Genomic DNA, 12,722 nt, shown 5'->3' on the forward strand with positions numbered 1-12,722 from the left:
TAAACATTGTCATTAACTAAAAGAAATAAGTGAGTAGTGAATTTAGACAAACATATAAAAAAAACTAGAATGGCTAAAAAATCACTCCACTTCAAGTAAATAAACAAAAAGAACATTTTGAAAATCAAAGTAGAGATGAATAAAATTCAAAACAAAAATTGAAATGATAAATATAATTAGTAGTGTTTGTGAAATAAAAGGTTTTGAAAAACAAATAAAATACATAAATTTAATATGATCTGATCTAATCTGATGCAGAAAAAAGTAATCATAATAAAAAAAACCTACTAGATTAAACAAAGTACTGTGTATCAAAATTGTATTTCTTTCTGACTTAAAGGCAGAAAAAGGAAGATTAGAAAAGAAATTTTAGAAACATATTCAAACTTATTTTTATACTATGTGTCATATCAATAATGATAACTAACATTTTTGTAGTACTTTAAGGTTTGTAAAGCACTTTATGTGTAATCCTCACAACAACCTTCCCTCTTAGGTAGGTTCTTTTATTATCCCCATTTAACAGATAAGAAAATTAAGACTGGGAGAAATTAAGTGACTTTGTGAGGATTACACATCTAGCAAGTATGTGAGGTGTGATTTAAACAATACTGACTCCATGTCAAGCCCTCTATCCCCAATGCTATTGGGTTGGGGAATGAACCATTTCTTAATCTATATTTGGAGGTGGGGGAAACTTGGAAATCATAGAATAAAGAATTCTCTTGGCTACAAATCCTAATAGTGACACTTGTATACACTGTCAGATGATATCCTGTCCATATGGACAGATTCTACCATTGCACATTTCAGCTCTTCCTTATCTTTTTGTATTGAGTGATTGAATCTTACTTTTATCTTTCCATAAGGGTTCCATAGAGGCTCTAGCCCAGAGTTAAACTTTTCATTTGAGACCCCTTCAGTACTCCTTAAACTATGGGTCATGGCCACATATGGGTAGACTCTAGTAAATGTGCTAGAGGTAGGCCTTTAGGTTCTTTTAACACCTTGAAAATACCAGTGTACCAGTCAGATTGTCCATCTGTTGTCTCTCATTCTCTTTTCCTATGTAACTCGACTACCACCATTTTGGATCATATGTGTCCTTAATAGCATCTTTTATACTACTTTTCATACACAAATTGGTTTATCTCCATTGCTTTTTGGGTGACCTGTAATTTTGGTTCTAGAGGCCAGAACAAGGAGCAATGGGAGAATGTTCTAAAGAGGATTATTTAGGATTGATGTCAGGAAGAAAACCTCCTAAGTTTTAGAGCTCTGGAGATTTGGAATTCACCACCTCTGGGGACAGTAATTTCTTCCTCATTAAACTTCCAGTCTTCAAATTGTTATTTTTTTTATCCTTCTTGAAGAGGACCATAACATCAGGAAGGTGATACCATGACTTGCAAGCAAATTGGATTTAAGTGTGAGAGGGCTATATAAAGTCACTAGCCTCTCTTTCTCCTCTGGAGCCATCTGGATCCTGTGGCAAGCTATAGATCAGGACAACTGGAGATGGCCTGAGTAGAGCCTGAATCTCTCAGGTAAGATATAAAGGCAATCCCTGTGGGCTATGAATTAGATTAGATGGCCACTAAGATTCCTTTCAACTCTAAAAATTCTGTTTCTGTGATTTTTCCAAATCATAATGCCACATGATTTGCAGTTATATAGTATTAGGGAGAAAATACTGATTTTTTTTCAGTCTTTCCTCTTTTATTTAGGTTGCAGATGAAAAGATAGTTTTCTTCTTGCCAACGTCAATACTGAGAATTGATTGTCTACTGAGAATATTGATTCATAAAGAAATGGACTATTTTTGAGGTAAGAGTTTTTTTTCCCCAAGTTTTCAAGCTTGAGCATCTGACAGGAAGTTGATGACAGTGGGCTGTCCAGATGGAAAAATCTAGCAGGCGTTTGGAAATGTTGAACTGGTCGATGTTGGAAATGTCAATGGAATGTTGGATGTCAATGGAATGTTAGAAATGTCAATGGAATGTTGGAATGTAAATGGAATGTTGGAAATGTCAAGCTCATGTGAGAGTTTTGTTACTGAGTATATAAATTTAGAAGCAAACTTTGTGGAGGTGACAATTAAAGCCTTGGGGGTGGATGAAATTACCTAAGAAGAGAAGGTAGACAGATTAGAAGGGACAAGCTAGAACCTCAGGTGACACCCATATTTAGGAGGTAGGAGGAAAGAAGATGAACCAGTGTACAAGACTGAGGAGTAATCTTAGAAACTGGAAAACAAAGAAAGGATAGAATCATTGAAACTGAGGGAAGACAAAGCATCACGAAGGGGAAGGGTATTCAAAAGTATCAAATGTATTAGAAAGGTACCAAAGGATTGGATTCAGCAATTTTATAGATCATTGATGACATTGGAGAGAGCTGCTTCATTAGAATGGTAGGGGTAGAAGCCAGATTACAGGGGGTTAAGGAACAAGTGTAATGTCCAAACAGCTTTAGTGCCATGCTTAAGTCAGGAGAGGGCAGTGTGGATCTGATTCATGACCATACCATGACACCAAAGTAGAGGGTAGGGAGCACATTCTGCTGTTTATGAAAGACCAAACCTTAGGAGGCAGATTTCATCAGACAGTTACTACACTGACTCTCCTAATGCTGTTCCTTCTCGCCCACAGAAAGTTTAGTCTGAAGTCTCTATTCCAACCTCCAGATTTCTTTCTTTTTCACCTAGATCATTTGGATTTGGGTATCCTGGCTCCTACCTTGGTCTTGCCTCTGGTTTACACTTGGAACCTGATTTGGCTTATTTCATTCTTTTCACAATGATTAGGGCTTGTCCTCAACCCTGATGATTGTTCTAATCACAGCACATTTAGTCCTTCCATGACTGGGAAGGTTTTATAGTATGTGTGTGTGTGGATATAACATGACTGTAACTCAGATCTATTGATGTGAAGTCCAGGCTTCACATCTTCTCAACTTCTCCCGCTCCCTCACTTTTTCTCTCCCCTCTTCTTCCCCTCTCTCCCACTCTGTCTCCCTCTCCCTCCCCATTCCTCCATTCCCATTTCCTCTCCTCTCTCCTTCACTCCCCTTTTTGCTCTCCTCTCCTCTCCTCTCCATTCCTCTTACTATTTCTCCCTAGTATATCTCTATCTGACTGTCTCTGTTTCTGTATCTCTGTATCTGTGCCTGTTTCTGTCTCATTCTCTCTCTCCCCTCACCCTTTGTTTCTGTTTCTGATTCTATCTGTCTGTCTCTCCCAATATAGATTGATCTCTATTTCTATATGACTCTGTGTCCATGTCTATATCTTTATTTATGTGTCAATATCTATCTGTGTCTGTATCTCTGTTCCTGTTTTTATCCCTGTCTCTCATTATCTCTCTCTTTGTCTTGTCATCTTTGTCTCTAGGTCTCTCTTTCTGTCTTTCTCAGTTTCTGTTTTTCTCTATGTCTGTCTTTCTGTCTCTGTTTCTCTCTGTCTCCCTCTTTTTCTCTCTTGGCAAGTTACAGCTCACCTCTAAAGCTTTATGTTGTAGAACAGATGCCCAGATGTTTTGGTAAAGGGCTCCCACATTGGGAGTTCTCTATAACTAGAAAATTACAAGCTTAGTTTAAAAACAGCAACAAATCTTTAATTCATTTTTTTCATTGTAAGAAAATGAAATGGCATTTTCATGGGATCGCAGATTTAGAGTTGGAAGGATATACAGATTAACCTTTTTATTTTTACAGATGAGGAAACTGAGCCCCAGAGAAATAAGTGACTTTCCCAAGGTTACATAATTAAAAGTGGGAAAGCTAGGATTTGAACAGATTTCAAATCCAGGATTCCTCCCATTACACCACAATGCCTCCTCTCATATTTAGAGTATGTATGTAAAACTGTAGATTTCTGACTACTGAAGAAAGCTGTCACTAGAGATAATTGAAATGCCTGAATATATAAATATCTAAAACAACAAATTTCTACACAATCAAATGTGATAAATATTTAAACAAAAAGCAATAAGGTGATGAAAGATACAAGTGGCAAACACAACCGATAAAGGCTTATAAGCCAAAGGATGTAAAGCCTTGATTCAGTGGTCAGTCAATGAACAGAGAGTTTACACCCCAGGGGATAGCAGAAAGAAAATTATCACGTGGAAAAATGCACAACTTCACTAGCAATTAAAAAAAAACTAAAATTAAAACAACTTTAAGGTGCTATTACATACCTGTTATCAAAGAAGCAAAAGTAAACAAAAAAATGTCAAAGACTGACCTCCATCAGAGCTGTAGGAAAACAACTACCCTTATATGTTGCTGCTGGTACTCTAAATTGGTCCAGGCTTCCCACAGAGCAATCTGGCAGAGTGGAATGAGAGCTGGAAAAAAAATCTATGCATACCCTTTGGCCTGGTAATTCCACTTTGGGAATTATGCTAGGCAAGGAAATAACTCAAGGGAGAGGGTGGGTGGGGAGGTTTTTGTAAATGGATGTTCAGAGCAGTGCTATTTATATTGGCAAAAAAAGAGAAGAAAACAAATTGAAACAACCCAAGTACCCAACAAAGAAAGAATGGGTAAGCAAACTGGTTGGCATATTAATTGATTTTGATAAAAGTTTCTCTTAGGTCTGCCATTTTCAAGGTGAGAAGGGGGAATACAAAGATGAATAAAATACAATCTCTGTTCTCAAGGAGCTTACACTTGAGTGGGGGAAATAAAAGATATATATATATATATATATATATATATATATATATATATATATATAATATTTACTACATACATTGTGTAATGGGGGACTGGCTATGGAACCAAGTCCTTATGAACATGCACGGAATGACACTGATATAATTCCCCATATGGAAGAGGCTGGAGATCCTGCCTCTGGGAAAGTCATGATAATACTTAATGGGGGTGCCTTGGAGAGATTTAGAACATATTTAGACATTACATAACTGGTTCCAGTTTTCTAACAATGTGATGAACAGGAAGGAATCCCTTTGACCAGCTGCAGCCACGTAACTGAATTGGGGCATTCTAAAGGCTCTAGTTAGTCACATCTCTTTTTGGCTTGACCTCTTCTTTTTGGTAGACTCCTTTCATGATGAAGGCATTCTGGTGATAAAACAAGGACTGTTCTGTAAGGGGAGTGGTCCTGGACCCTCCCCAACTGAAGCCAACATTCGGCCTATGAATTTGCCTCAGTTTTTGGTCATTGATTTTAGGTGAAGATCAATCTGTAGGCTACAAACTTAAGAATTTCAAAAGGTTAGGAGAATGTGCCCCACTATGAGGTCCAGAGGTCCAGAAGTTGAATCTGTGATGTGTTTTGCATCCATCCTAGTCAACTTTGATTCCCTGAGGCATGAGAAAAGACCTTTGGAAGCCGCCTAGCTCAGAGGTAGCTGAGATGAGGACTTATTTGATAGTGATACTACATTTGAATGTAAACTTGGTGGGACCAATAGAAATTGTGTTGTCAGAGTCCACTCTTTCCAGAGAGTGAGGTGGTATAAGGGTGAATATTCCCTTGAGGTGATGGTGAGAAATATGTGTACTTCTGTTCTTTCTATATCATCAAAGTAAACCTTTTCCTATAGAAGGTTATTTATTTTAATTGGCTAAATGGAACATGTGTGATCCTTACTAGGGGCTAATAGTAGGGGAAACCTACATGAAATGGATGCTAAAGTCTATGGCATTAGAGAAGGGGCATCTTAACCTCTCTGGGATACCCAAGGGGAAAAGTAACCAGCCTGACTCTGGGATAATGAGCTCAGAGTAGTCCCTATGGCTATAAAGCACTTCACAAGGCTGTGCATTGAATTTAGCCTTTGCAATGCCCCTCTAAGGTAGATAGGACAAAAATGATCATTTTATTGTTGTGGATTAGGAAACCAAAGTTTGCAAGGATTAAATTATTTATGCAAGGTTAAATAGATTGTAATAGAACTACTTGAGTTAAAACACAAAACTTTTATTTTATTGTTTTTAAATTTAACTGATATTTCCCCCCTACAATGTCATGATATACAAACTCCAGTCCCAATAACTTTTCCTTTGTAGCAATGAAAAACAGTTGAATAAAACCAACCAATGAGACAATAACATCTGACAGATTACACAGTATTCTGATCCTGTAGTCCCCCACCTCTCCATCATGAAGAGGGAAATCTATTTCATCATCAGCTTTCTGGGACCAAGATTGGTCATTGCAAGTATTCCGAATTTAGCTGCCTCTTAGAGTTGTTTTACTTTATATTACTGTCCCATGAATATACTCTTCCACTTTCTTTTAAAAGTGCGTAGTTAAAAAAATTCACACACATACATAAAACAAATATATATCCATATATATGTATATGTATATATGTGCATGTATGTATATATAGTGATCTTCTTATTGTAGGGAATTCCCTCTGTGTGTGTGTGTGTTCATTGTGGGAGTTCCATACAACAGGGACACACAAACATATACACATATCTACACATACATATATGTTTGTGTTTATGTTCATATATGTATATAACGTTCTCTGTATTTTATGGTTTTAGAGAGTCACCTGGACACACTGGGAATTTAAGTAACTTGTCCAGGGTCACATGGTTACTATATGTCAGAGATGGGACCTGAACTTCAAATTTCTTGGCTCCAAGGTCAGATCTCCATCCACTACTATATGCTGCTTCTCATTCCTTTTAATAAAAAATTTTTTTAAAGATAAAGATGGGGGAAGGTCTCCCCTTTTGCTTTTTCCTTCCCAGTTCATACCAGAGCTTTCTCTTTTACTGTCCTGGTCTTTGAAGAAATAATCTTTCTGCCCCACCACCCCAGAAAATAGAGAAGGTGTCTCCTGCAAAGATTATTTTTTATAAAGCCTTATAACTATGGTTCTTATCTCTGCCCTTCCCCCAGTTGTCATTGCTCTCTTTTATACAATGTGGTCATGCAATAATGTTGGTAGGTCACAGGGTCCAAACTATTCTAGGGACTTAATTGCAGGTACTGGATTATTATTTAGGAGACATGCCCTCAACTCATTAATCAAGTTCTTAACAGTCCCTCCACTTCCCCATCACCACTACTCCTTTGCTTTTATTTACCCAGTTCAAGTCAAGGCTTTCTCTTTCACTCTCTTCATCTTTAAGGAAACCAGCTTTCCATATGGGCTCCCTGCTCACCTTTGGACATAAAGCTAGGATCATAGGATTATAGTGGGAAGGACCTTAGTGATGGTCACTGAGTCCAACTTACTCATTTTATAGATGACAAAACAGAACCATTCCCAGGATCATGCAGGTGAGAAGTGGCAGTGCTCAGATCGGAGCCTAGTGTAATCTGACTCTTAATCTAGAACTCCTTCCATAGTACCATGGGTCTAACCAGCACCTACCTCTATTAGGTTTCTCTACTCTACTTTTCTTAGATTCTCTCTGAGCTGTCTCATCTTGCTCAAGTTGCAGGTTGATCTAATTTCTTTTAATAGGATCATAGAATTAGAATGAATAAATGAATGAAAAAGCAATTAATAAATACTTATAAAGCATCTACTATGTGCCAGGAACTGTGCTAAGCCCTGGAAATACAAATGAAAAAGTAAGATAGTCCCTGATCTTGAGGAGCTCACATTCTAGTTGGGGAAGACAGCATATTTAGGATAGCTCTATTTTAGGAAGAATAGCAAGACCCAGGAATTCTTAGGGTAGATGGTGCATCTGTCCCTGAAGTCCAAAGGAATGGTATGTTGGAGCTTGCTCAAGAAGGTAATTGTTAAAATTTCAGCGAGAATTTTACACTTTGGAAATCATCAAATGCTATAAATCAGGATTTGACTGTTTGTTTTGTCGACTGTTTGGACCAGGCTTTGACATCACACAGCCAGTGAGCCACTTGCAGTCCACAAAAAATGTAGGTTTGCCACTTCACCTTCTTGTTTGTCACGTGACCCACAGGAACCAACCATCATCAGTCTGCCTCTAGTCTCACCTATCTGCAGCCTGAAGAAGGTTAGCCTATTTCAATTTTGGCCCCTACCTATTGCCAAATTGTGTGGGTCTGGTCTAAACTTAAGGGAGTGATGGGGGAAAGGTAAATAATACAGGTTAAATTTTTTAAAAATGTTTTAAGAGTACTTTTTTTTTTTGAGAGTCAATTATTAAACATGCTAGAGGGGACCATCTTGCCACCACCAAGAGTGGCAAAGTGAGTCTATGGGACAGAGTAAGAATTCCAAGGTATCTTAGGGATCATTTTAGACCAACCCCCTCATTTAACAGATGAGGAAACTGAGGATCATATAGAAGAAGTGGCTTTCCCAAGGACACACAAGCAGGATGGGGTAGGGCAGAAATTTTAACTCAAGTCCTCTGACAAACTAACTACACCACAGACAACATCTTAGGCTTATAAAAAGAGACTTTCCAGGTTATTTAGATCAATTCCTTCTCTTTATCCAGGACTTCAGATTTCTTCTTCTGGGTCTCTATACTTCCCTTCCCCCAGAATCTCATAAAATTTTCTGGCTCTATTTCTCTTTGGTACCAACAATAACATTTGCAAAACCTAATTTGCATTACAATTTCTCCTGTTCCAGATGGGTTTACTCTCAATCCAAATATAATTTGGAAAGAGGGAGATTTTCACTATAGAATTTCCAACTTCTACAGAACTTTCAGTCACAACTAATTCACTGAGTTGTCTTAAAGTCATTCTTCTCTCTAGGGGTGGGAATAGGGCATGGGAGCCTAGCTTGTATTCTCCTTTACCTAATGTTTCCCTTAGCTTGGATATGAATCAGTTCTTGCAATTTTTTTCTTTTGGTAGAAATACACACACACACACACACACACAGATATATATATATATATCTGTGTGTGTGTGTATCTGTATATGGGGGCCATAGAGAGAGGAGATAATATTAACAACAATGAGTCAAAGTTGAAAAAGAGGCAGATTTTGGCTTGAGGTAATGATATACTTCTCAGCTCAGAAGCATTTCCAAGTAGTATGGCCAGCCCCCCTAAGTATATGAAATAATCTTTGAGCAAAGGTTAAATGATCACTTGTTCAGTATATTTCATTTTAGAATTTAGTATAGTTTTCATTTCCAAATTCTCTCCCTCCTTCCTCCCTTCCCACACCCACTGAGAAATCAAGAAAAACAAAATCAATCACCCAAATATGTAATTGGAATTGCATTGGAAAAAGATTTTGGCAACAGTTATGAAGTTCAAGGGGCAAGTAGGAAATATAGTCTGAGGTCAGGGTTTGATGAAACCAGCTCTCCAGTGAGGCCTGAACTTGAACAAAGAGTTCATATACAGCTTGTCATGCTCAGCAAGGTGAATGTACTGGCATCTTTTTAAACTTGGCATGTGCTGCTAATGGCAGCTCCCTTAGTCTTTGCAAATAAGGTTCAGCTATGGACAGCTCCCAGCTCCCTTGTCATTTCCTCAATGGAAAAAAGTTACATTTAAGCTCTGTACACCGTTTCCAAGGGTGTGCCAATAAATGTTAAACAACCAGGACCTCTGGAGGGTGTGTATATGTGTGGAATAATGCCTGTACATTTAAGTTTAATATGCATTATTAACATGTTCTTAATTCTAGATGATCAACAAAATAAGTAAAAACCTTGATTTGTAGCAATTGCTAAAGACTGAAGGGTAAATGCTCACATTGAAAATCTCAAAATCAGCTTGATTAGAACTAGCACCAGCACATCCCTGAGTCTACTTCCCTCTTCATCCTTCCTCTCCTCTTCTTCATCCCCTTCAGGCAAGCAAATGCCTTCAGTCTAACCTTGTACTTTTCCCCTTCCCTAAGGCTTATCCAGTTTTGTTTTAGTCTTTCAATCCATCATTCTATACCTACCTGTAGGTGGTGTGGAAGCTGAGAGAAGGGTCTAGGTAGCAACAAGGGAGATTATCTGGGCATGAGGGAATTTGTTTTATCTGCTTTTTTTTTTTCAGGATAGAAGAAATATCAGTGTTTTTTCTATATCTGCTCCCAAACAATTGTGATTATTGGACTTAAGCTGTGGGCTAGGAAGGAAGGAAATATCAAATCTGTCATTCCCACTGGTTCAAGTCCTCATCAACACTTGCCTCAGACATCTCCTTAAATTGACTCTCTTGCCTCTACAATCTATTCTTTAGAGCGAACTTTCTAAGACATAGTTCTGACTCTCTCACTCTCTTGCTTATAATCCTTCAGTGGTTCTCTATTTTGCACAAGATCAAGCCCAAATTCCTTGACCTGGCATTCCAGGCTCTCATCAGGCTGGGCTAAGCTAATTTTCCAGTCTTATCTTCCCTAATCCTTTCAAATACCCTGTGCTCTGACCATTTTTTACTAATTTCCTAAACACATTCTTTTCTTTTCTGTCTCCATGCTTTTGCACATGCTATTTCGTATACCTGTTATATACCCTGCTCCCTAATCTGAGTATCACTACTTTTATAAGATCTTTTCTTTCTTTTTTTTTTTTAAGCAATTGGGGTTAAGTAACTTGCTCAAGGTTACACGGCCAGTTATTTCTGGGTGTGGTGCTATCAGAGCCCGGATTCGATCCCAGGTCATCCCAACTCTGGGGCCAGTGCTCTTACTCACTGAGCCACCTGGTTGCCCCTATAAGATCTTTTTGATCTCCTGGACAGAAGTGACCTCTCCTTCCTCTGAATCCTCATAACATGTTATAGATACTTCTACTATTGTACTTACCACATTATAACTTAAATTATCATAACAGAGATCAGATTTCTCTCAATATACCCTCTTAAGAGCTACAATCAGGTTCAAGGTATTCTTTGGGACAGCATATTTTGCCAACCAAAGCTTATGAACTCCCATCCAATTCTTCTCTTTAACTAGACCAAGCCAGCAGGCACATTAGCTCAAAGCAAAGGCATTTAATTAAACAGAATAGCAAGGTAAAAAGAAGGAAAAAAAAATACTCCCCAACTCTGTACACATACACAGTCTCCCACAACTTTCCAAGCCATTGGTGAGAAAGTCAACATTAAAAGACCAGACAAACTCAGGGTTATCTCCTAGCTATAATTCAGCTCTGCTTTTGAGGAAGCCATTTGCCCCTTTCCCTGAAGAAATGCTTAAGCCATCTGCTATGTTGTTTTCTCAAATGAGCTGTTACTGCCATCTGCTGCTTTTAGGCTATAGTTGCTTGAAAGGATGTTATTTCAGCTCTTTTGTGAGCCAGCTCATAGTTTCAGGTCTCCTCCAGATTATTATTACTATTATTTTATATTCATGTATGAGTTACAGCCATAGTCACAACTATCCAGGGTTTTCCAGAGTCCATCCAAACAGGTGTGTCTTTTTGATTACCCGTATTTCCTTCATGCCCTCAGTGGGACTAACTGATATTTCCTTTGAGGCAAGTGGGTTATTTTCAATTCCAACTATGCCTCTGGCTACCAGTACTAGGGCTCTGCAAATTATTCTGGAGCTTTATTTAGTCATACTGGATGTCCAAGATGGAAGCTGTATTCTTTCATCTATACGTAAATGTCTACCCTCCCCCAATTATTTGTGGATTACAAATTATAAGATTTAGAGGTGGGAAAGATCATAGAGATCATGTAGTCATTCCTCTAATTTTATTAATAAGGAAATAGACTTCAAGTTTGGTTTGTTTAAGACCATTTTGGTAGTATTGTAAATATCAGAGTCAAAATCAAATCCAGGTCCACTAACTCCAAATCTAGTCCTCTTTATCCTATATCATAGCTGCCTCTTATTTTATCTGACTCGCTGGACTCCAACTTTCATGAGGGTAAAAAGCCATATTTATTTGTATCTTATTTTGTCTATATCCTTAAAGTGCCTACAGTATCTGGCATGTAGTAGGTGCCTAACAAATATTGAATTGAATTGAATTGCCCGGTGATATACCTCAGTTTCTTCCCTCTAAGTCTACTGGCTTCACCAAGTGACTCATTCCTTATCAGAGGGTCCATTTCCAATCAATCCTATTGAATAAATTCATCATTCAATCTATGAGTCCCTCGACCTGTGCTGTGGGATCATGTCACTCTTCAGGATTCCCAGGGACTGAAGCAAATGCAGAGCAGTAAAAGGATCTCAAGTTGCAAATTATTTCTATTGATAAACAATGTGCATAACTTAAGTTCACACAAATCAATTTGCAACAATTTCTAAACCATGCCCTGAAACTAATCACTGTAGCTCTAGAAATTCAACAAAGTAATAACATTTATTAAACATCCTCAGTCAGGCTTCAGCTATTTCTCCATGAACTCCAGCAATTCAGTTAGTACCTAGAAGCCTGAAACCACTTGAAGGTGGGAGACTGAATTTTCAGGTGCTAAGTCAGATTCAGGCCTCTCCAGAACCCATGATTCTTCCTCTTTTTCCCAAGCAAAAAGACAGCTGGCTTGCAAAGTGGATAGAGCACTGGGCCTGGAGCCAGGAAGGCATTTGTTCAAACCTGGTTTCAGACATTTACTAGCTATGTGACTCTGGGCAAGTCACTTAACCTCTGTTGGCCTTAGTTTTTCTCAACTGTGGAATGGAGATAATAGGCACCTATTTCCCAGAGTTGTTGTGAAGATTAAATGAGATAACATTTGTAAAGTATTTAGCATGGTACCAGGAATAGAGTCGATGCATAATAAATGCTTATTCCTTTCTCCCTTCCTCCCTCCTCCCTCCCTCCTTTTCTTCCTTCCTTCCTTCCTTCCTTCCTTCCTTCCTTCCTTCCTTCCTT

Source organism: Petaurus breviceps, unplaced genomic scaffold (genome assembly GCF_028583685.1).
Source record: "Petaurus breviceps papuanus isolate PSGF00001 unplaced genomic scaffold, PetGlider_PUasm1.0 90865, whole genome shotgun sequence".
NCBI classification, from domain to species: Eukaryota; Metazoa; Chordata; class Mammalia; order Diprotodontia; family Petauridae; genus Petaurus; species Petaurus breviceps.